Consider the following 25322-nt stretch of genomic DNA (forward strand, 5'->3'; position numbering starts at 1 on the left):
ATCATGTTCATCCCACCTTGTGGCGTGTAAAGTCATTATGACAAAGAATAAAAAGTGTCATGTATTCAAACAATTAGCTGAAGCAAGACACAAGGCTAGGTCTACGTATTTGATGCATTTCATCATGGAATGGGAGAAGGAACATGTTGAGATTATCTTCATCTGGAAGTACCTGGGGCAATAAAGTCAGTGAGTTGGGTTCAAAGCCACCCTGAACAGTATTCCAGTGATATCACAGCGTGTCAGCTTGATGTAGGAGGAAAGCCTAAGTGATGCAGGTCTGAAATGTTCACCACTTCGATGAAACCCACAAGCATGAGTATGGTGCTGACAAAATAGGGGCAAACAAATAGGGCTGTACAAGGACATGAGCAAGTGAGTATGGTTTTACGCCGCTTTTAGCAATATTCCAGCAATATCACGGCGGGGGACACCACAAATGGGCTTCACACATTGTACCCATGTTGGGAATCGAACCCGGGTCTTCGGCGTGATGAGTGAACTCTTTAACCACTAGGCTACCCGACCGCCCCTGTACAAGGACATGGGGAAGGTCATCCAAAAATCTGACAAGCATTAGGGGAGGGTAATTATTTTCAGTACATTAGTGCATCAAAACCCTCTGACTCATCCCCCTCTGAAAAATATGTCCGGTCCCTAATACTGCATAAATGTGTGGAACATTATACAGCTTAAATATTTTATTGGGGTTGCCCATGTTAACTATGAACATTGCTTCAAACCCATCTAGTCTGTTTTATTTCACATGTGCTCATAGATCAGTAGCTGGTTGTTCTGCTACACTCGTAAATGTTCTTGAGTAATATTAAACACGGCACCCACTTCATCAAATAAATGGGATTTGCAGTTAGCTACTGATTGACTTTAAACTGAGTAATAATACATTCCCCTATAGTAATATGCCAGATGACAGGACTGGTGCACAGCCAAGCCCTGGAATTAAAACAGTGTGGGGCAAGCTGAAGAGAGAGTGAATCACGTTTTATGGCTCTGGAACACTGGAATTTTGTAGCCAGATAACTGCACAGGAGGAGAAGCCCAGGCACAATTATACATGTGGAGAAAATTGCCCTTTACTTGATGAACATCATGATCTCACTGCTCCCTATGGTGCTGTCATTGAAGTGTCCATCATGGGTATTGTCTAACTGAACAGAGCCTGGACTCAGTGAAGCTCTAAAGGAGCACTGTCGGTATTAGGTTTGAGTAGCTACAGAGTATTAGAAATCATATTGTAAATGCCTTTGCTTGGCATTAAATGATAGTATCTGACATTAATAATGGTCTGTATAGGAGCTGGAAGAAAAAAATGATTCTAATCAAATGTCTACCACAGACAAGCAGCACACTTTTTAATGCTAGGGTAGGCAGCTTGCATTCTGAAAAGACACAAAAATCAATATGAACTCCAGTGATTTGTCATTGCTGGATGCGAAAAGATATGTACAGGACTTAGCTTGCTTCTCTTAGGTATTTCATTTGATAAAAACCCAACCAACTATTGTTCTGGATTGGAAATAATAAAATGAAATCTTGGTTATTAGCAGAGTCCATTGAAGAATTCTGACTATATCATAAGCATGTGATCATGATCAAATAGTTTGTTCGTTTGTTTGTTTGTTGTTTAATGCCGCAATATTCCAGCTATATCATGGCAGTCTGTAAATAATCGAGTCTGGACAGTAAATCCAGAGATTGACATCATGAGCATCGATCCATGCAATTGGGATGACATGCATCAACCAAGACAGAGGGCCTGACCACATGATCCAGTTAGTTGCCTCTTACAACAAGCATGTGGTGAGCATGGGTTGCTGAAGACATATTCTTAAGTGGATCTTCACGGAAACTGACAAGCATATAAAAGTACATTAATCTGACCTACAAGGGGCATGTACACCACTATGTAAAGTCAAAGCTTGAACCTACAAGTGACATAGATACCACCAGGTTTTACACGATGCAGACATGTGCGTCCAGTACGCACAAATGTATAGAATGGACGCTTAGAAAATATATATTGCATCCTAATGGACGCACAATTATATTCACTGGACCAAATACAAAGAAAAATACAGGTCTGTAATTACAATAATTATAAAAACTAACATCACAATACACTACACTATTTCATTACTATAAGGTCCTCAATATTTCCTGTAAGGACCCTTGAAATTAATTATTGAGGGTTGAAGCTACAACTACAAGGGACGAGAATAACACTATCAAGTGTTGAACATTTAAACCTACAGGGACATGACTATCAAGTGTTGAACATTTAAACCTACAGGGACATGACTATCAAGTGTTGAACATTTAAACCTACAGGGACATCACTATCAAGTGTTGAAGGTTCACCCTACGTGAACATCACAATCAAGTGTTGAACATTTAAACCTACAGGGACATGACTATCAAGTGTTGAACATTTAAACCTACAGGGACATCACTATCAAGTGTTGAAGGTCAACCTACAGGGACATGAATATCACAATCAAGTGTTGAAGGTTTAACCTACAGGGACGTGAATATCACAATCAAGTGTTGAAGGTTCAACCTACAGGGACACCAATATCACAATCAAGTGTTGAAGGTTCAACCTACAGGGACGTGAATATCACAATCAAGTGTTGAAGGTTCAACCTACAGGGACATGAATATCACAATCAAGTGATGAAGGTTCAACCTACAGGGACGTGAATATCACAATCAAGTGTTGAAGGTTCAACCTACAGGGACGTGAATATCACAATCAAGTGTTGAAGGTTCAACCTACAGGGACATGAATATCACAATCAAGTGTTGAAGGTTCAACCTACAGGGACGTGAATATCACTATCAAGTGTTGAAGGTTCAACCTACAGGGACATGAATATCACAATCAAGTGTTGAAGGTTCAACCTACAGGGACATGAATATCACAATCAAGTGTTAAAGGTAGAACTACGAGGGACATGATCATCACAATCAAGTGCTGAAGGAACAACCTACAAGTGACATGATCATCACAATCAAGTGTTGAAGGAACAACCTACAGGGACACGAATATCACAATCAAGTGATGAAGGTTCAACCGTCAGGGACATGAATATCAATATCAAGTGTAGAAGCTACAACTACAAGTGACATGAATATCACAATTAAGTTATGAAGGTTCAACCTACAGGGACATGAATATCAATATCAAGTGTTGAAGCATGAAACCTTCACTGACCAAGAATAAGCAATTAACAACACTCACAGTAAATAATAAGGCTACAAGAGACATGCGCAAATATCACAATCCAGAGTAGGAGCATGAATCTTTACTAACCTGCATCCAACAGCACTTGTCAGTAAGCTTTCCACTTACAGAATGCAGAAAGGACACAAACGTTACACAACCACCTGCTAATGCACAATACATGCACTGACCTGTAACCTGACATCTCACATACACATCACGCTTGATTGAAGTTTAAGCTCCGACCTTGCACCATAATCCATCCATTATTTATCCTCATTCATCCATGATTTATCACCATTCGTTAAGATGACCCATGTGCAGGCTCACACAGCCAGAAAAAAATCCATTCCCACGATTCAGTTGCCGATCTAGACTAGACTTACAACAACCTTCTTCATATTAAATAATATGCTTCAAAATTCTTTTTCCAAGATACCAGATAGTCTTCTTCAAGATCAGCTAATGTAACTTACAAGAAAAGTTGAGGTCTTACAGGGATAAACACCATACGTCTGGTGACAGTAGTAGAAACTAACATGTTTGGTCCACTAGTCCTTATAATGATAATATATAGCAAACCCTTAAAAATGGCAAATACCGTATTCGACGTAATAAGCGCCCCGCTCTACTAAGCGCCCACGGCAATATTTGCTAATATATTGGCTAGTGAACAATCTAAATTAGCACCCCTTCCGATTGATCAATGTACACAAGACTTATTTATTCGTGTATAATACGCACTCGTGTGTTATATGTACCCTTAATTATGGGCATTTAAGTCCTGGAAAAATATATGTGTCATATATAAACATTTCAGGCAGTCAGCATAAACCACGAAATCTGCGATCTTTTAACACCAAAATAATATTCTGATAAGAGCCCCCTATTTCTAATTTTGAGAGCGCCCTGGGCGCTTATTACGTCGAATACGGTATGTACTAGTTCTTATGATCATGATGATACCTTAACTATTGGGAGGTTTGGCAAGGATGGTAGGACTAGCGCCAATTTCTAACCCTGCGTCATATCCAACTAATCTGCAGCTAATTTCGGACAAGTTGTTATGAAAAATAACCAGATTTGGGGTGAATACAACTAGTCCATTTAGAGTTTCACTAGTCTCAGACTAGCAGACCAGTTTCCGTGTCTACTCGTCTTCCACAGCAAGGGAAGGTTAAGCTTATATTGAACATAACTGTGACTTATACAGAGGCTGTATGGAGTCTTGCATTCAGTGATATGCATTAACACTTTCTATTTCCGTCTTGTCTATTTCATCTCATCTGATTCTCCTGTCACTTTGAGTAGGAGGGCATTTGGATCAATGAATCCCAACAGAGGGGCAATAAAGGGGCCATAGTCATATCCATTACAGTCAGTCCCACTCTCAAGACTGAGCTGAACTCTTTAATATCCTACATCATATTGAACTAACAATGCCTTTGAGGGAATAGCTCTGATGAAGTTAAGAAATGAGTAAATTTCACTCTGGTGATTATGAGCATAGAAGTTAATAACACACAAACAGTATTACTGGATTTTATGCCTAAGTTATTACATACTGATGTAGGGTAATCTAAAAACATGGAATTGTAGTGTATCCTTGAAATTGAGTTATACTCGTTTTACAACTGATCATCAAGTCCGGTGCAAGATGGCACCTCCTGCTACTTCCTGGGGTACTCAAGGGAGGAAGGATATAATCTATTTCTTATCACGACTTTAGCCATCTCTTGTTTCTTCATGAATAATTTTAAACGACTGAGAAAAAAATTATGTTTAAACATATTACGTTTAAACAAAACATTTCGCATGTGACAGTTCCTAATAGTCATCATGACCATAATCATAATAGTTATCATCATCATCATCATGAACAGTATCATAATAGTTGACCATCATCACCACGGCCATTATCATAATAGTTATCATCATCATCATCATCATCACGAACAGTATCACAATAGTTGACCACAATAGTTTAATTTAATTAAATTAAAACTAATTTTTCAAGTTTTTGAAAGGCATTTAGAAGTGATACAAATTAGGAAGAGAATTTATGGATGTCAACTTCTTTATTATGAGGAACACAATGTATATACTTACTCCCTCATCAGTTGAACGATGAAACCCAAGCCTAGTAAGCTCATTTACCAGATGATCATTTTCGTTACAACTAGTAAGCTCAGCTCAAAAGTCAATACTTTATCATTAAAACATTTAAAATTCTGCAGTATGAGTTTGGGCTTGTAGACTAGAAGAAGCTGCTATCAAGGCTCATCTGGTCAGAGCCAGTAATGTGATGCTGTTTACAGCCACAGATAAAACTCCAATTACTGCTCCACTTTTACTGATAACAGGCATCAGGCAAGACTGGAATGTCTGATTTCTCCCTGAAATGAGATTACATGATCTCGATCTGAGGCATGATGGCCCTTCTGCATATTATGCACCTTACTCACGAAATCTGGATAATCGAAACCAGATCAATCAGGCCGGATCAATCAATTAATCAATCTTGAGGTTCTCACAAACAAGTTGCCATCTGAACATCACAACTAGGAACATCTACTGCTTCTGAATTACATATTGCCCAGAACAGTCAGTGATTTCTCCACAACCTCAGTGACCTCATTCCTAATTAGAACCATGATTGCGTCATGATTGTACTCGATTCATTGTAATACTGTATATCCACCAACAATCCTTAGCAACCCTCCAATGACAACCTTGACTGTTAATTGTATTTTCTATAATGCAAGTCGAGTAAGCCTCAAGCTGTGAGGCATAAATTAGCAGAGTCTGTATGACTATGAGGATTACCTGTTGTTAACAATCTAATGCCCTTCTGCAATATCATTTACCTGGTAGTTCTTTCAAAAACTTCAAAGTCAGTGCCTTTTTCCCTGCTGTGAACACGTAATGTCCACTTTAAGACTTTCCTGGTGAGAGTCATTGCACTATGAATTTGATACAAATGCGCCATTATGTTCAAAATATCAGGTAACGTCAATGAAATGAGCCGGCTAAGTAGCAATGTTAATGTAATGTGCAAAAACTCTACCGTAAGAGATACAGTGAAAGCATGTTTCGTATCGGGGTTATGTCTGAAAATTACAACACCAGCATGATAACCCCACGAAGCATGTTCGTAAACTTTCCAAATTATCTAAAGCTGACATCATCTGAGACTGATTCCCTAACCTTGTCACTTTCTTGTATTTCACCTTTGATAATGGACCACTTAATTGATTTTACATTTTTCTGATCTGCTTTTTGAAGTACCAGATACAAAGACAGTGTTCAAAATTAAGCCTGAAGGTAATGGAGTCCTTGTCATAGCCCTAATGCTTAAAGTTGATGATGATTAGGCAATGTTAGGGGGTCCCTAGATTTACATACTAGAGCATAAAACGTCTTGAACAGTAGAGCTCCTTGGGGGTAACACTGAAAGGCAAATCATTTGATGTACAAATGGCCTCATGAATCTTTGTTGTTGTTTGTTGTTTAATGCTGTACTCAGCAATATTCAAGCTACATGACGGAGGTCTGTAAATAATCAAGTCTGGACCAGACAATCCAGTGATTGATATCATGAGCATCGATCCACGCAATTGGTATACGATGCATCAACCAAGTCAGCGAGCCTGACCACCCGATCCCGTTAGTTACCGCTTTTGCCAAGCATCGTGTACAAACTTCATAAAAAATGGCAACATGAATCTTTGTTATTATGTGTTTGTTAATTTGTTGTTTAACACTGCACTCAGCAATATTCCAGCTTTATGACAGTCGTCCATAAAATAATCAAGTGTAGACCAGACAATCCCTTGATTGAATTCATAAGCATGGATCCACACAATTGGAACACGATGACATGCATCAACCAAGTCAGCGAACCTGACAACCCGATCCCATTAGTCGCATCTTACGACAAGCATGGGTTGCTGAAGACTTATTCTACCCCGAACCTTCACGGTTATCATTCACATACTGACTGAAATTAGAATATAAAAACAAATACAAGTTGGTTGGTTTCTTGTTTAACGCTTCACTCAGCAATATTCCAGCTAAATGATGGGGGTCTGTAAATAATCAAGTCTGGACCAGACAATTCAGTGATTGACATCATGAGCATCGATCTATGAAATTGGGATCGATGACATGCATCAAACCAAGTCAGCGAGCCTGACCACCCGATCCCATTAGTCGCCTCTTACGACAAGCATGCTGAAGACCTAAGTAATTCCTATATTTCCTTCATAACAACTGTGAACCTAGGAGAGAATGTTTCTAAATAATCATTGTAATAGAGTTCCTAGATCAATAAAACATAACAGAAAACCTGAAGGACCTCACAAATCTCAATTTTGAGTGCTCTGTTACTCATCATATATAACACAATAAAGTTGAAAATCTCCATCCAGCAATAGAAACTAACATTTTTAGTCCACAAGTCATTATAAAAATAACATATAGTTAAAAAAACCAAAGTGCCAATGTCTATGCAGAGCTCCAGATAAATTCTTGAGCAATTGAGTTTTTACTCTAGGGTTTCTATTATAATTGGGTTATTACATTTTTCACTGGGTAACCATTATTTTTTCACTCATCTATTCATCACTCTATTGGGTTTTCCCCAAATTAGTGAACATTTCAAGATTTAAAAAAAGAAAAAGAATAATGTTTTAGATGTAATTAACTGTTCTCAATATATAGGCTTAACTCGTAATTGTGTTTCAGAAATTAGCTTCTTTGTATGTATGCTAAAAAAGCTTCATTGGGTATTTACGCATGCTGTTTTTATACATTTGAGTTTTTCATTTCATGCGTTTCTGTACGCAAGTTAATTGAAAGTAATTGGGTTTTGAATATTTTTTTGGGGTATTTTACACAAATACGCGGCTTATCAGTAGCTCTGTCTATAGTTGACATCTCCATGGGGTGAATAAAGATGCAGGCATTATCATCAAACCCAACCTCAGCATGCGCTGACCAGGATCCTCGGCCACAATGAAATACAACTTAACTGCTTAAATATAACATGTTTGCTTAAATTATTCATCAAGATTCCAAGGTGCTATTGATTGCAGACTTCCCGTGTGGTCTCTTCTTGCTGTAGTTGTTGAGATCTCTTGAGGCAATTCCTCATCACCTAACTCGAGTCACGACTAGCATACAATTAGGCAGGACAATATGCCAAGTGTATATACAAGAAGGAGGAAAACTCTTGACAGCAGGAAGGCTTGCTCCCTTAATGTAAATGTTAACAAGATTTACAGTAAGAATTATATATAGTAATATTCATAGATTTATCTTGGCCCCCCCAAATAAATATGTGTGATTCCTATTTCAGGCCCTAAAAGGTAGAGTAGGTAGGTAGGTCAGTGCTTATAAAAGCTTTTCTTTGTATGAAAACAGTAATTTGCAGTATGTCAAATTGTCAATAAAATTCTGCTTTCAAATGACCATTAAAATGTTGTCATGGAAACCATCAGATAGAAAGCTCTACTGGATCATCAGATAGAAAGCTCTACTGGATCATCAGATAGAAAGCTCTACTGGACCATCAGATAGAAAGCTCTACTGGATCATCAGATAGAAAGCACTACTGGACCATCAGATAGAAAGCTCTACTGGATCATCAGATAGAAAGCACTACTGGACCATCAGATAGAAAGCTCTACTGGACCTTCTGATAGAAAGCTCTACTGGACCTTCTACTGGACCATCAGATAGAAAGTTCGACTGAACCATCAGATAGAAAGTTCGACTGAACCATCAGATAGAAAGCTCAACGCGATCATTAGATAGAAAGCACAACTGGACCATCAGATAGAAGGCTCTACTGGACGGATGCTAGCACACTGAGATACCATGCCACAGTTTAACATGAATACCCCACTCAGACACAGCATACTGACTCCGAGCCGACCAGTCCTTGTTTTAGCCCCTTAATGCCGAGCGCCAGACAGGATAACAACAAGTACCATCTTTTAACGCTTTTGGTATGAAGCGGACAGGGATCGAACCCCTGGCTCTCTGGGCAGACCCTCTACCATTAGACCATGGAGGTGGTCCCCATCAGATAGAAACTTCCACTGGACCATAAGATAGAAACTTCCACCGGACCATCAGAAAGAAAGCTGAACTGGACCATCAGATAGAAACTTCTACTGGACCATCAGACAGAAACTTCTACTGGACCATCAGACAGAAAGCTCTACTGGACCATCAGATAGAAACTTCTACTGGACCATCAGATAGAATGTTCTACTGCACCATCAGATAGAAACTTCTACTGGACCAGCAGATAGAAACGTCAACTGGACCAGCAGATAGAAACTTTTACCGGACCATGAAATAGGTAGCTCTACTGGACCACCAGATAGAAACTTCTACTGGACCATCAGTCAGAAAGCTCTACTGGACCATCAGATAGAAACTTCTGCTGGACCATGAAATAGGTAGCTCTACTGGACCACCAGCTAGAAACTTCTACTGGACCATCAGTCAAAAAGCTCTACTGGACCATCAGATAGAAACTTCTACCGGACCATGAAATAGGTAGCTCTACTGGACCATCAGATAGAAACTTCTACTGGACCATCAGATAGAAACTTCTACTGAACCATCAGATAGAAACTTCTACTGGACCATCAGATAGAAACTTCTACTGAACCATCAGATAGAAACTTCTACTGAACCATCAGATAGAAACTTCTATTGGACCATCAGTTGAAAGCTCTACTGGACCATCAGATAGAAGGCTCTACTGGACGGATGCTGATTTATAGTGCCAGCACACTGAGATACCATGCCACAGTTTAACATGAATACCCCACTCAGATACAGTATACTGACTCCGAGCCGACCAGTCCTTGTTTTAGCCCCTTAATGCCGAGCGCCAGACAGGATAACAACAAGTACCATCTTTTAACGTATGACGCAGCCGGGGATCGAACCCCTGGCTCTCTGGGCAGACGCTCTACCATTAGACCATGGAGGTGGTCCCCATCAGATAGAGAACTCTACTGGACCATAAGATAGAAAGCTGAACTGGACCATCAGATAGAAACTTCTACTGGACCATCAGATAGAAACTTCTACTGGACCATCAGATAGAAACTTCTACTGGACCATCAGATAGAAACTTCTACTGGACCATGAGATAGAAACCTCTACTGGGTCATCAGACAGAAAGCTCTACTGGACCATCAGATAGAACGTTTTACTGCACCATCAGATAGAAACTTCTACTGGACCATCAGACAGAAAGTACTACTGGACCATCTGACAGAAACTTCTACTGGACCATCAGATAGAAACGTCTACTGGACCAGCAGATAGAAACTTCTACCGGACCATGAAATAGGTAGCTCTACTGGACCACCAGATAGAAACTTCTACTGGACCATCAGTCAGAAAGCTCTACTGGACCATCAGAGAGAAACTTCTGCTGGACCATGAAATAGGTAGCTCTTCTGGACCATCAGATGCAATCTTCAAGCCATGATATAATGCAAAAGGAAATGGGGACATCGGGGATAGTCTTTTCCACAGATAAGGTTGACATAACAGCTACATTGTGTATCAACTACAAGCCTTTTGATGAGTGAGTGAGTGAGTTGGGTTTTAGGAATTGAACCCGGGCCTTTGTGTGCAAAGTGAACACTTTAACCACTGTACCACCCCAACTTTTTTACCTCCAACACAAGAGCCAATTGTAATGCACATTTAATATGATAAAAAATCTATTTTCATTATATGTGAATCATAAAATATCAATGTTATTGCCACTTATATGAAATCCAAATACTGACTGTAAAATATTATCTTGATATGCTGAATAATAATACCAGTGGGAGACAGTAAAAGATCAGGTTTATGACTGATATATTAACAAATGGAAACACTGAATGAATATGTCAAACAATGACAGCTGTGGAGGTAACAAAGTCTCTTCCTGATACTTGGCCCATTTCAAATATTCACTACTTCAAACACATCCATCATGTCAGTTAATTATCTCAATGTTGACTGAACATTATTTCCTCACTCTTACATCATGTTTAACTTAAATATAAGGCAGGGGTGTTCAAGTACCGAAGTTTCCTACTTGCCCAAGGGCAGGTAAACTTACACATTCTACTTGCCCAGCCTAATTTTCAAGTTGCCTTGCAAAAATCAGAGAAAAGAAGAAAACTTAAATTTTAACAACAAAACTTTATCAACTGAAGCAACAGGTAATGGGAATGACCAGAATAGCAATATTCCAGCTTTATGACAGAGGTCTGTAACCAGACAATCCAGTGATTGACATCCTGAGCATCGATCTATGCAACTGGGATACAATGACATGATTCGACCAAGACAGCAAGCCTGACCACCAGATCACGTTAGTTGCCTCTTACAGGAAGCATAGTCGCCTTTTACGGCAAGCATGGGTTTCTGAAGACCTATTCTAACCATGCTAACCTGGATCTTTACTGGGATGTGCAGAAAAGAAAAAATGACAACTCAGGTACTTCATCTGCAGCTGACAAACACACGATGCATCTTCTAAATTTTTAAGTTAATACTGCCGTTTTTTATACTTGCCAAAGGGCAAGTAAATTATATTTTCCCACTTGCCGGCACTTCATTTTTATGGGTCGGGCAAGTCTGGCATACTACAATGTACTAGCTGAACATGTGAGAGAATGGTAAAAAAAATGTGAATGCCAGTATTATTTCATGCTCAGACAGATTTTGATCATAAACAATGTTGGCTAGTAGTCATCAACATCCCTGAAGAACTAGTCCATAACCCTCTTCAGCGAGCTCAATATCCTGTCTGTGACAAGCACTCACTCAATGCTGTGTGTAGTGAATCATTTATGACTGCATGGAAAAACTGAATTTGTCTCAACTAGTCTAAAGGAAACTATAATTACCAAGTCAAACAACTCAATCTGTTAGAAACTCTTGAACTATTTTTATTCAAACTTCAGTGCTACATTTCATTTTTAACCATATAAGTAATGTACTGTCATTATCAGAACTGACGAGTACCCGGACACATTTTTTAAAACTAATAAGTATCGTAATGCTTGTTTGTTGTAGAATTGAGTACTGGTATGATAAAATAGTTATATATATACCCACACGCAAAAGAAATGCAAGTCGAGTATGTATACATATTATTAGTTTTCAACAATAAAGACAAGAAATACTAATAGGGCAAGATTGACAAACATTTTACTGAAGACAGTTTAATGGATTAAAAGGCAGATGACATAGTTTTTTTCAAATGTTAAGGGCTTACACAGTTTCGGGTCAATAACCAAAATGTCAGTCAATACCTGGTGTGACCACCATTAGCATTGATCACTGCCACACATCTCCTGTACATTGAGTGGATCAGACGATTTGTGAAGGCCCTAGGGATCCTCCTGCACACATCCAGAGCAGCTGTGCGTAGTTCATCGGCAGTTGTGGGGAATGGGCGCACATTGTGCAGACGCCTTTGAACCTCATCCCACAAGTGTTCGATGGGGTTAAGATCAGGGCTGAGGGCTGGCCAAGGTAGAACACGGATGTTGTGTTGTTGCAGAAAGGCCATGGTAGCTCTGGCAACATGGGGACGAGCGTTGTCCTGCTGGAAAATGCGTTGTTGATGTTGTGCAAAAAATGGAACAACGTGGGGTCTGATTACTTGGTCGATATACTGCTGAGCAGTGTCCTCGACCTTGACAAACATTCAGAAAGCAAAGTCCAATCCCTGCCCATATCATGATGCTAGGTCCACCCCATGGATCCCTTTCCACAACGTTTCTGTCAGCGAAATGATCACCTCGACGCCGTCAAATTCTGACTCTTCCGTCTGCATCGGAGACACAAAAGCGACTTTCATCAGGGAAGATGACACGCCTCCACTCACGATGATGCCAATTGTGATGACCCTGTGCCCACTGAAGTCGTGCTTGTCGATGCTGTGGTTGGAGAACAGGACGACGTGCTGGTCGGCGACATCTGAGGTTGTTGGAACGGAGACGTCGGATCACAGTGTCCCAGCTAATGTGTCGATTATGTGTTCCTATGGTCTGTCGAGCACTTTCACTTGCAGTTAGGAGCAGATGTCGCTGGCGTTGACGGGTAATCTGTCAATCTTGTCGAGGTGTGGTAACCCTAGGACGACTGCTCCGAGGAAGGTCATCTGTGGTCTGTGTAGCATTGTATTGATGCAGGAGACGGTAAATTGTGGTCATGTTAATTTTGAAATGACAGGCAACATCTTGGACAGACTCTCCAGCTTCCAAACCTCCGATAGCCTGGTTTCTCTGAATTTGAGTTAGGCGGGGCATTGTTGACCAAGGAGTGGTAGGTCCAAGAATCAGCCACAGTTTTATACCCACTACAGCTCATGACAGTTCGTCCATTTTCGATTTCGCGAGAAATGGGTGCATGATACCCACATATTCATTGAAATGGTGCGTTTTGGCAATTCATTTTTTATGTTGCGTTTTTACACTGGGCTTCCAAAATGCAACCAAAAATATTGATAACACCATCAGGCTTCACAACATGCTAAAACTCGTATCAATTTATGTTTCCGTGTTTGGTACTAATTTGCTTAAAACCGCTTGCGTTTCTTTTGCGTGTGAGTATACATACATTGCTATAAAACGTATGCTTTCTACCTGTCCTGCCCACCAGTACATCGTTAATAAGGTTGTTCAAAATTTGTTGACCTTCTCTACATGAATTTGAAGGATGGTCTGGTTGGAAAAAATTCATCAACACATTTTGCACCACCATCATTTAAAGACATTGTGTTGTGAATTTATATTTTGGTACCAAACCAAGATGAGAGAATTTGAGTGTTATTATTAGCCAATCACAATGTGGGATTTAAACATGGTTTGTTTAAATGTCATAGTAATGTTCCCCTTTGGGCATTCTGAGTTTTTAATCCTGGAATATTGCTGAGTGTAGTGTTAAAAACAATGAAACAAGCAGTCTCTGGTTGTGCAGCATGCAACCATTGGCACCAGATGACATGAGTGAGTAAGTGAGTATGGTTTTATGCCGCTTTTAGCAATATTCCAGCAATATCACGGCGGGGGACACCACAAATGGGCTTCACACATTGTACCCATGTCGGGAATCGAACTCGGGTCTTTGGCGCGACGAGCGAACGCTTTAACCACTGGGCTACCCGACCGCCCCCCCCCCCCCCCCCACCAGATGACATGAATTAAACTGTCATACTTGTAATTATGCCACAGGGTTGGACAAAACACTTGTCTGTCTTGTAGCACTTTGGTTAAAAAAAACCCATATACATTATCGTTTATTTTTGTAAAGTTTCTACTTAAATCCAGAGGTATTTTATACATCCAAAGCAAAATGATAAAACTATCACAACTGGGAAAGACTTCTGTATCCACCCATATATAATATAGGCTATATAGTTGGAAGAAACACAGTATATGTAAAGATATATAACTTTTGGAGGGGGGTACTGTCAGAAGGCCTTCTACAAATTTGTATTCAGCGTTTTCTTTGTGGGGTGAGGAAACCAAATAAGGATTTAGTTTTGGTTCCTCGTCAACTGATATCCTATCAATGCATTCTCTTTGATCTCATGGCACAACACAACTATTGGTGAACATCATTGTACAAAACTGGCACAAATTAGAAAAGAATTCATTCATCATCATTGATTTGTGGGGTGGGGAAACAAAATTAGGGTTTAAGAAGTAAAATATATATTACACTCCCCAATCAATTTTGGTTCCTCATCAACTGATATCCTATCAATGCATTCTCTTTGATCTCATGGTACAACACAACTGTTGGTGAACATCATTGTACAAGACTGGCACAAATTAGCCAAGAATTAATTCATCAACTTTGATTTGTAAATTTTTGCCCGAGCTTGTAAGAGTAACTATCTCTGCAGTTCAATAAACAAAAGGCTACAGTGGCTGACAATAGTCCTACCTTATCGCGACTAATTAAGGGCACCTCACTAAAGCTGCAGTTGGCACGCGCCGATCGTCTGGGCTCTATAGAAAACACAATACATTGGCATTATGTAATCAGACTGGTCGAAGCAAGATGTCCATTTCGTTGTGGCACGGTCAAATCACTGGCCAACAGAAGGTCGTCCTCTTTGACGTTGATGCAGACGACTGTCTACCTCGAGATATGCTTGCTCTGAAAATAAGAAAATCAATAAAATCGAAGGTAACTACTTATCCAACAATAGCGAAAACGGAGTCATGTAGGAAACAGATTCCAAGTTTCAAACATAAAATCATTACCATGATCACGCGCCCTTTTGTGATCACGCGTGTGAGATTTACCTCTCAGCTGACAGCCGGCCGAAGACGGAAGTGATAATTTTAACTACATCGCTTGCCGATAGGAGGCGTTGATAAACAGGTGCGCTAAACATATTGGAAATAACTTTTATAGATTGATAACATGCATAATAAATAACAGTCTGTTAATTTCAGTTTAGTAAAATATTTCCAATATATATCGCGGACATTTCTCTGATTGAATTATTTTCTCGAGGAAACGAGAAAACGTCGCCATATTGATACTGAAAGTAGGAAGTGATCCCTCACTTCTTTCGAATGACCTGTTGTTTCGAAACCTGCCGTCAAGGCCTTTCCGTACTTCCGTTGACAGGTCTCAGGAACAAGTGAAACCAGAATTTGCTGATTTGACAGGTAGGGACAGTTTGTAATTTTTTATAGCGGAAACGGGCAAGTGACAGGTGATATGATCACAATTTACAGGTAAAAATTGATACACCTGAATTCACAATACCGGCACGGAAGCTTGCACGACTGTGCTGCATGGTTTTCATTGAGGGTTACTGGAATGTCACGGTTTTAGACTCTTGGTCCATGGTCTGTGTAATTTTTTTTCTTTACAAGGGAAATTACCTTGCCTATAAAATATATGAATTAGAATTTGAAAATAAGATCAAAACAAAGTGACTATATACAGTAAATCATTCAATAATCGCAAAAAGTACCACATTCAATTTTTACAATAAGCTAATAATGTATTGTTAGTAGCATGATACAAAGAAAGTCTTTGAAGATATAATATATTGCCTGATTGGTATATCTTTATTAAACATGTTAAAAAGTTTACAGTAAAGATTCGCTCGTCATGCCGAAGACCCAGGTTCGATTCCCAACATGGGTACAATGTGTGAAGCCCATTTCTGGTGTTCCCCGCCGTGATATTGCGAGAATATTGCTAAAAGTGGCGCAAAACTATACTCACTCACTGACTTATAGTAAAGAAGACCGCCTCCGTGGTCTAGTGGTAGAGCGTCGGCCCGTAGAGCGGAAGGTCAGGGGATCTATCCCCAGCTGCGACATACCAAAAGACGTTAAAAGATGGTACTTGTTGTTACCCTGTCTGGCGCTCGGCATTAAGGGGCTAAAACAAAGACTGGTCGGCTCAGAGTCCATATACTGTGTCTGAGTGTGGTATTCATGTTAAACTGCTGCATGGTATCTCAGTGAGCTAGCACTATAAATCGGCATCAGTCCGGACTAGTACAAGCAGCCACACACACACACACACGTCGCTATTTTAGTGCAATAATCTTGTACGCGACGTTAAACGCAACTTCACCTCACCTCACCTATACTCAAGAAAGTCGGAAAGATTATAAATTCATTTTGGAATTAAAAGAACACCCGGTCAATTTTGAAACCTTTTAAAGATTTCTTTACATATGCTCCACTGTTGTTGACAATGCCATGTTGTCTGTGTCTATCTTCTAAAGAATGTAGGGGTAACAAAAGGGACAGATTACCATATTACCTTTGCCTACCTATTTTTTTGGGTGTAATACTTACAAAGTGGTGCTTTTCATACATATATTTTTAGGAAGGTGAATGTCTGGTAGTTTTACCTATAAAAGAAATTCTTTCAATATTCTCTTAGATTTGTAAGTAATATAAGCATCATAAGTAAATTTATGCCAATTTGGTACCTGAACGTGCTGATACTATCTGTAAACCCCCATCAAACTTAAAATGTGGGCGTAAAAGGCGCCTATGCTTGTCGTAAGAGGCGACTAAGGGGATCGGGTGGTCAGGCTTGCTGACCTTGTTGATGCGTGACATCGTATCCCAATTGTGTGAATCGATGCTCATGATATCAATCACTGGATTGTCGATTATTTACAGATTGCTGTCATATATCTGAGTGCGACATTCAACAATAAACAAACAAAAAACCCTGGATGTAGTTTCATCCTAGGGTCTTTTGAAAGTTAAAGAATGTCTGGGGGTGATGGTCAATTAATGAAAGTAGAAAGTTTGTGAAACCTGAAGTCCAAACTTATTTCTGTTTCTTATCAGCATGATCACAATATCTGTTAAAACTAACATGTAACTGCAGCTGACTTGTATGAATGACTCAAACAGGCTGAAACAGCCATTCTCTTGTAGTCCCATGGGAATTGCACTGCATATTAATTGCATCCATTCTCCATTACAATGCCAAATGGGATGGTGTATTTTGCTTGGAGTAAAACCTCAACCGTTTTAAGAAGAATTATGTGTTCTTTTCTACCTCTGGGGTGTTTGTAGTGTTTCCCCAAAGCTATTTTTTATGCAAATTATGTATCTGTCAGTGTTAGAATTGAAGGAGGATATTGATCTTCCTGACGTGGTCTGCCATTTCAACATGATCAAAAAACCCTGAAACGTTTAAATTTTTAATAGATTTTTTAGGGTATGAAGAACTCACATTGATTAACTCACTGACACATATTTACTATGAAGGTCCCCATCAGCTTAAGCTTGTCGGGAGAAGCACCTTAATAGATTGTGTGATATGGCTCGGTGACTTAGTTGAAATCCTATCTTTGGATCGCAATTGCGTGGATCACAGCTTATGATGTCAATCACTGTATTGTCTAATCCAGACCCAGTTATCTGCTTGCTATCATACATCAACTGGAATATTGCTGAGTGCTGCATGAAACAAACAAACAAACAAACATGATTTGTGGTTTCGAGTTAATGATAGAAGTGCCAATAAAGATAAAATCCTCATATAACAGAGTTGTCCCCCCTCCACCTTAAATACTACAGAAAACATGTCAAATGGCTTCAGTTAGTAGGTAAAATGGCTTTATCATGTTTCTATCCTTTTTGTGTATTATGATGAAGTCATCTTTGGTCATTTGAGTCTGAAATCTGTCAAATTTTATGCTGTAATGTGAAACATGTGAAATAGGAATTAATGCTGATGTATTTAACAGGTAACAAGTAACATGCTACTTTGGAAAAAAGAACACAACATAAGCTGTTTAACTGATGCTGACACATGTAATCCTTATTCCACTTACTACCAGATTTCCTGTTTTCCATTTTGAAAACGTGTTTCTAATTAACATTAGCAACATGATGAAACATATTGGTTATCTTTGAGTCTCTCAAAACAGAATTATATAATGACCCATATTTGGCGTATCATACTTCGTGTACTTTCATGCTGTATCTATACATCAGTAAAATCACGACCCCCTAATATCAATCAATCAGTTTATTCAGTAATAAGGCCTCAGGCCCATGTACAGACATATACAATTTGGTTTCACATCAAGAGCTGCATGAAATAACATTTACAGGTAAGACCCCCGAATATGATATGTACTGACAGTCTGTGACTTGAGTGAGTGAGTGAGTGAGTTGGGTTTAACGCCGCTTTTAACAGTATTCCAGTTATGTCACGGCGTGTCAGCTTAATGTGGTAGGAAAGCCTGAAGTGATGCAGGTCTCAGACGTTTACCACTTCGGTGAAACCCACGAGCATGGGTATGGTGCTGACAAACCTAGAAACAGAATCGGGGCGAACCGGGATTCGAACCCACAATCATAGGTTTCTGGCGTGCCCAAGGGACACAACTCTGCACAGCGAATCGCGGAGCCTTAGACGACTGGGCCACCCGTGCCCACTCTGTGACTTGATGCTTTATTGTGTATCACAAAGGTAACAGCTCTTCCGTGATGCTGATGGTACCTGAAAAGAGACCATTTGTCATGCTGTTCACCATGCCTCATACATGTCGTATTTCTCAGACATATTATACTTCAACTGTTTACTGGAAACATAGAAAAGGTTTTAAAATTCAGACACAATCAATTATCATATTTAACAGAGTAACAACTGCTGGTTATGTTAAATTATGGAAATTTTTAAAACAGTATTCACTGTCTAGATTATCATGGTGGAAGATCTGATGTTTGATGTTATTTCATGTATATATAGAAGGTTTGAAGTTCCTGGTATTAGATATTTAAAAAAATAATATGACTAAGTTTTACAACGATTTACTGATGTGGAGATACAGCTTACATTTACACAAAGTACAATATGCCTCAAGTTCCCATGTATTGATTTATCTATATATTCATATATAATATATTTGTGGTGTTTGATTGATAGAGGTGTTTGAAATAAATAATATTGTCAGGCTGCCATCAGGACCCACAGACTCTGACTAAACTCTTCGGGCTCTCATTTAAAAAAATGCAAATTATTGTGACAAATAATTTGACACGTAAATTTACCGCAAGCCAAAGGACCCATACAAACTTCAAACTATTGGCCCTGATATGAGATCTACCAGCCATGGGCCAATGGACTGGCACTCATTCCGAACACTGCTTTATGGGCACATTCAGAAATCAGATTTTTAAAACAAAATTGTTTATGATATGAAGTCCATGCTCAGTGTGCTTTGGCACAAGACAGCTGGTCGATCACATGGGAAATGAACACATGATATTATGTACATAATGGGCAGTTAAATTAGTCATGGTGATTCAGAAACTGAATATTTCTCAAGGCAAGGAGAGGACAAACATCTGTTTTTAGCAAGCTCATGGTAAAATGACTTTCACCGAGATCGAAGATAGATAAAAAAATGTTGTTCTTTTTGGCACACTAAAGTTCCAAAGGTCATACCTAAACATCTTTATGAGTGCCCCTGTGGCATGCTTGAAACAAAATACAGGTGAGGTGAGGTGAGGTGAGGTGAGGTTATATTGGGTTTAAAGTTCAAGATTTCTGCACTTTTACAGCTCTGGTGCGTGGCGTGTGGTGTCATGAGGTGAGGTGAGGTGAGGTTATACAGGGTTTAAAGTTGCGTTCAAGATTTCTGCACTTTTACAGCAAGGTGTGGTGTGTGGCGTGGCGTGGTGTGTTGTGTCGTTGCGTGTGGTGGCGTGGCGTGTGGTGAGGTGAGGTGAGGTGAGGTGAGGTGAGGTGATATGGGGTTTAAAGTTGCGTTCAAGATTTCATTTCTGAACTTTTAAAGCGTGGTGGGGCGTGGCGTATGGTTGCGTGGCATGTGTGGTGTGGTTTGGTGTAGTGTGGCATGTGTGGTGTGGTTTGGTGTGGCGTGGCATGTGTGGTGTGGTGTGGTGTCGTGTGGTGTGGTGTCGTGTGGTGTCGTGTGGTGTGATGTGGTGTGGCTGCTTGTACTAGTCCAGACTGATGCCGATTTATAGTGCTACCATACTGAGACTACATGAGACAGTTTAACATGAACATCCCACTCAGACACAGTATTATACTCCGAAGACAAGCAGTCCTTGTTTTAGCCCCTTAATGCCGAGGGCCAGGCAGGGTAAGGACAAGTACCATCTTTTAACATATTTTGGAATGATGCAACCAGGGATCAAACCCTGGACCTCCTGTTCTCAGGGTGGACGCTCTACCACTAGACCACAGAGGCTGTCTTAAAAACAAACAATACATTTTTGGTTGGAACAGCACATGGACATCACAATATTGTGTATTGGAATACTTTGTGGAACCCATATTTCACCTTCAGCTATCACGACCAATTTGTAATCAGATTGAAAGCATCGAAAAAAGGGACTTAAAATGTTGATTAAAATATTGAATAAAATATTGATTAAAATATTGATTAAAATATTGATTAAAATGTATTGTTATACCTCTATTAAAAATCTTGCAATTCTATTGCTTAATCCACACCACGTGATGGATCAATACATTCCAATGTAGAGCCCCAAATCACGTGACTGACACTGACCTTGAATATTTACTTGTCACATGATCAGTATTGACGTGTCACATGATGAATATTGACTCTCGTCTGCTTGAAAACAAGATGGCATCTGTAAGTAACATATCATGGTTCAAATGAAACAGGACAGTTTAAAGGCTTCACAAACTTTGAAAGTGAATTTCGGTATAATGAAACTAAGGATTACTCTTGACAAGGTCAAAATGCGGAAACAAGAACCCTAGGACCAGACCCCTTCAGTCTCAGAGGTCAGGTCCTCTTGTCCTTGTTTTGACATATTGTCCTCATCAAGAGTAATATTTGTATACTACAGTAAACCACGGTTAAAACGAACACGCTTATAACGAACTGACGGATATAACAAACTTACTTTTTGGTCCCAACTATCTGCTGTAGTTATGCTGTATATATGCTTATAACGAACTATGGTTATAACGAACTAAAATTAGTAGTCCCTTTGAGTTCGTTATAACCGTAGTTTACTGTAGTTTGATATATACGAGCTGATATAATGCAAAACAAAGTACTAATACCATATTTGGTATTGCAAAGCACTGGTGAATCGTTTTAGCGTTATTTCTGTCGTCAGGTCATTCTCACCATGTTTACGATATATTTTTTAATTCTTTAAATTGATAAATAGTTGTAAATCTGGATGTCCATGGACAAATTATTCTTAGCATATGTTGAAACAATTTCCTTGACTATGTGAGAATGATTTCCCATGTTTCCACGCTGCATTTTCATCAAATAGCCAGGATTTAAAAATGTTTGAAAGATATTTTTAGCCTGCTAAAAGCTGATGTATGTGTTTTCAGTTTGATGCATTCCAATCTGGAAGATGCAGAATTCAAGCTGTCATTCTGACAGGTATTCTGTATCATAGTCCAGGGACACTGCAGGGTTATCTTGAATGTCTGCAAATAAATACTTCCTCCCAAGTATGGGAAGACATTGTCATACTCCCAGAGATCATTAATGCTGTAAACCTGGTGAATTTTCAATTCAGGGGCTTCAAATATTTGTATCTTATGTACAAGGGATATTACTCTGAACAGTTGCCATAGCAACGTGAATGGGTTTCTCTGTGATTGCCTCTGATTGTTGGGTTTAGTGTGAAATGGCCTGTTGTTTCAACTGAAATGAACACTCATGTCAGTTGCATCTGTTATGACACCTGACAAGTTCCGTGTCACATGACTTACAGATTGCTTCAGTTTCAATTACACACTGCTATAAATGACATGCTTCATGCCGTCTGTTACTGTTTGCTGAGAATGGAGAGAAAATGTAGATGTGTTTCCTTGATAGAATGTTAGTGTGTCCAGTTGTCATGTGGGTTTGAATCTCAGCGTTATTAAACTTTGTTGTCCCTATTTTTTAAGAAGGTAATTAAATGTTGATTGGGTGGTCAGTATTCATGCTTTTCCAACTTGGCCCCTAAATGTTGATTAGGTGGGCAGTTTCCATGCATTTCCACTATAGCCACTAAATGTTGATTAGGTGGGCAGTTTCCATGCATTTCCACTATAGCCACTAAATGTTGATTAGGTGGGCAGTTTCCATGCATTTCCACTATAGCCACTAAATGTTGATTAGGTGGGCAGGTTCCATGCATTTCCACTATAGCCACTAAATGTTGATTAGGTGGTCAGAGTTCTTTTTTTTTTTTCAACAAAGCAAATAAATTTTGATAATTCTTGTTATTTGTACGATCAGTTTTCATTCATGTGGATTGAGTGGCTAATTTCTAAAATGGCATTGAATGCTCATTGAGCATGTGGAGTGGTCAATTTTCTTGTATTTCTAAATAAAGCAAATGAATGTGGATTGGGTGATTGGTTGTCATGCCTGTTTGAAAAGGTAATTAAATGGGTTGGGTTGTCACATTGACATGCATGTTGTATTGGCAATCAGAAAATTTGTTGACTTCACTGTCAATTTGTTAAATCATCTCTAGGTTGGCAGAGGCAGTGTATATTCCTACCTTGAAGGTGGGATGTGATGAAAGCAAGCCATGTTTGTATTTGAAGCGACCTGACAGTTGTTACAAGGTTTAGATGTAGTTGATGACAATGTTTGATCACCCACATGCATTGCCATGGTAACTCAAGCTTTTCTTATCTTAGGCCATCCGGTATCCACAACTTGGACATTGGATCAATGAACTTATATTTTTTTATTCAGCTAAAGAGACTATCATTTGTTTGCTCTGATTTGAAAACAGTCCTCCACAAATCTCATGAGCCAATAATCATGTTAATGACGCTATCACACCCACTTCCTGCAAACATTATAAACATTTTAGTCCTTTGTGAAGGAATACTCTCCCAGGATCTCTTGGCCAGTCAGTAAGACAAAACAGTGTATTTGTTTAGTGCTGCTTAAGCAGGTTTAGTGCCTTAAAAAATGTCAGCCACCTGCAATGTCCCACCTGAATAAATATTGGATCTGAGTAATAATGGTTGACCGGCAATGGCGGCACTCTGAGTCCAGTGCAGTAGAAGAAGTCAACTCCTGAGGTGATTGGGGGCAAGTGGGAGGGTAAATATTAATTGACTAATTTTCTCACAAACAGGGGGCGGTGGGGTAGTCTAGTGGTTAAAGCGTTGGCTCGTCACGCTGAAGACACAGGTTTGATTCCCCACATGGGTACAATGTGTGAAGCCCATTTCTGGTGTCCCCCACCGTGATATTGCCTGAATATTGCTAAAAGAGGCGTACAACCATACTCACTCACTCTTACAAACAAATGCAGTTGTCTGGCAAATTATGTACATTCATCCAGCATGTTGTACGAGAAGGGCACACTCACTTTTCCTAAGAAAAATTCCTTTATTCTCTAACCCAACCAAATGTAACAGCACTCGGCAATATTCCAACTATATGACAGCAGTCTGTAAATAATTGAGTCTAGACCAGACAATCCAGTGACTGACATCCTGAGCACCGATCCACACAATTTGGGATACAATGACATGCATCAACCATTAGTCAGCAAGCCTGACCACCTGATCCCCTTTAGTCGCCTCTTACGACCATGCTAATATTCCATTAATATCCTTAAAATATTATTTGTCCCTTTTGCTTGGTGTACGTTAAACATGTTCTAGTTTTAATTTTTGTTTTTACATATTTAATTCAACTTAACTTGAAGGGGATTGGCTGATAGGCCTAACTGGCTTATGTAAATACCGCTCCATTTCACATTACATTGTGTAGACAACAAAACTTTTAGGTCAAGAAACGATACAAATTATATACTAAGAAGACCACACATGTCGCCAAGACTACAGTCATGTGCATATATATATATATACAAATTTATGCGCAATGTACATTTGAGTTAAGATGTTTTTCAAAGGAATATATCTGAAAACATTGAAGTCTTCCAAAATGGCTTATAAAAAAATAATATGAAAAATAAAAAATTGTCAAATATTAATTAAATATGTTTTCCAATGAATTATTATCCATATCGTAAACAGTGGAAAACAATATTAAATATTGATACGAGGGTTTACATAATGTGTTGGGTTCCTTTTAGTTTGCGTTGTAATGTGAGCAAATATGTTTTGCTTGTGAATTTATGACGTGTAATAATATTGAATTAGATTTCACAATAATGACATGATTGGAACAAAAAAAAGTAAAAATAAAAAGCAGCATCAGATATATTTTGTCAATGATGTGTTTGGACTTATCCCTGTGTGTCGATGTCATTCTCATTTTAAAACACTGCTGCATTAATTAGAATTAGCAGTCCTCCGTAATAGGGTTGTTCTTCAACCAGCTGTCGTGTGGCCATGCGTGCGACAAGGTGCTGTCGTATATTGATTTTACGAAGCGCCTAATAAACAATCATTGCCCGCGATGCTGTCACACTGAAGCTGCATCCCGAATTGAACTGTTAGGGGCATTTTCTTGGCCGTCATAATTTATTCACATGATCCAGAATTATAAGGATGGACGTTAGTTTATGAT

At 39.2% G+C, this 25322-nt stretch overlaps 2 protein-coding genes across 3 annotated transcripts in view; one reads left to right on the forward strand and one right to left on the reverse strand.

Annotated features, from left to right (window-relative positions):
* The window catches only part of LOC124141743 (membrane progestin receptor gamma-like), a 28394-nt gene extending 12759 nt beyond the window's left edge, over nucleotides 1-15635 (reverse strand). Inside the window, exons 1-2 of one of the 2 annotated variants that reach the window (XM_046509832.2) lie at nucleotides 15559-15635; nucleotides 15236-15451 (exon numbers count right to left, since the gene is read on the reverse strand). The gene's annotated coding sequence lies outside the window, so the exon portion shown is untranslated. The remainder of the gene's footprint in view (nucleotides 1-15235; nucleotides 15452-15558) is intronic. The other variant, XM_046509838.2, reaches the window with a different exon arrangement.
* A 176-nt stretch (nucleotides 15636-15811) lies between these two features.
* LOC124141629 (focal adhesion kinase 1-like) overlaps nucleotides 15812-25322 on the forward strand; it is a 166659-nt gene continuing 157148 nt past the window's right edge. Inside the window, exon 1 of the mRNA XM_048400249.1 lies at nucleotides 15812-15972. The gene's annotated coding sequence lies outside the window, so the exon portion shown is untranslated. The remainder of the gene's footprint in view (nucleotides 15973-25322) is intronic.

The sequence above is a fragment of the Haliotis rufescens genome, unplaced genomic scaffold, assembly GCF_023055435.1.
Source record: "Haliotis rufescens isolate VD_foot unplaced genomic scaffold, xgHalRufe1.0.p SCAF_2, whole genome shotgun sequence".
Classification (NCBI taxonomy): Eukaryota; Metazoa; Mollusca; class Gastropoda; order Lepetellida; family Haliotidae; genus Haliotis; species Haliotis rufescens.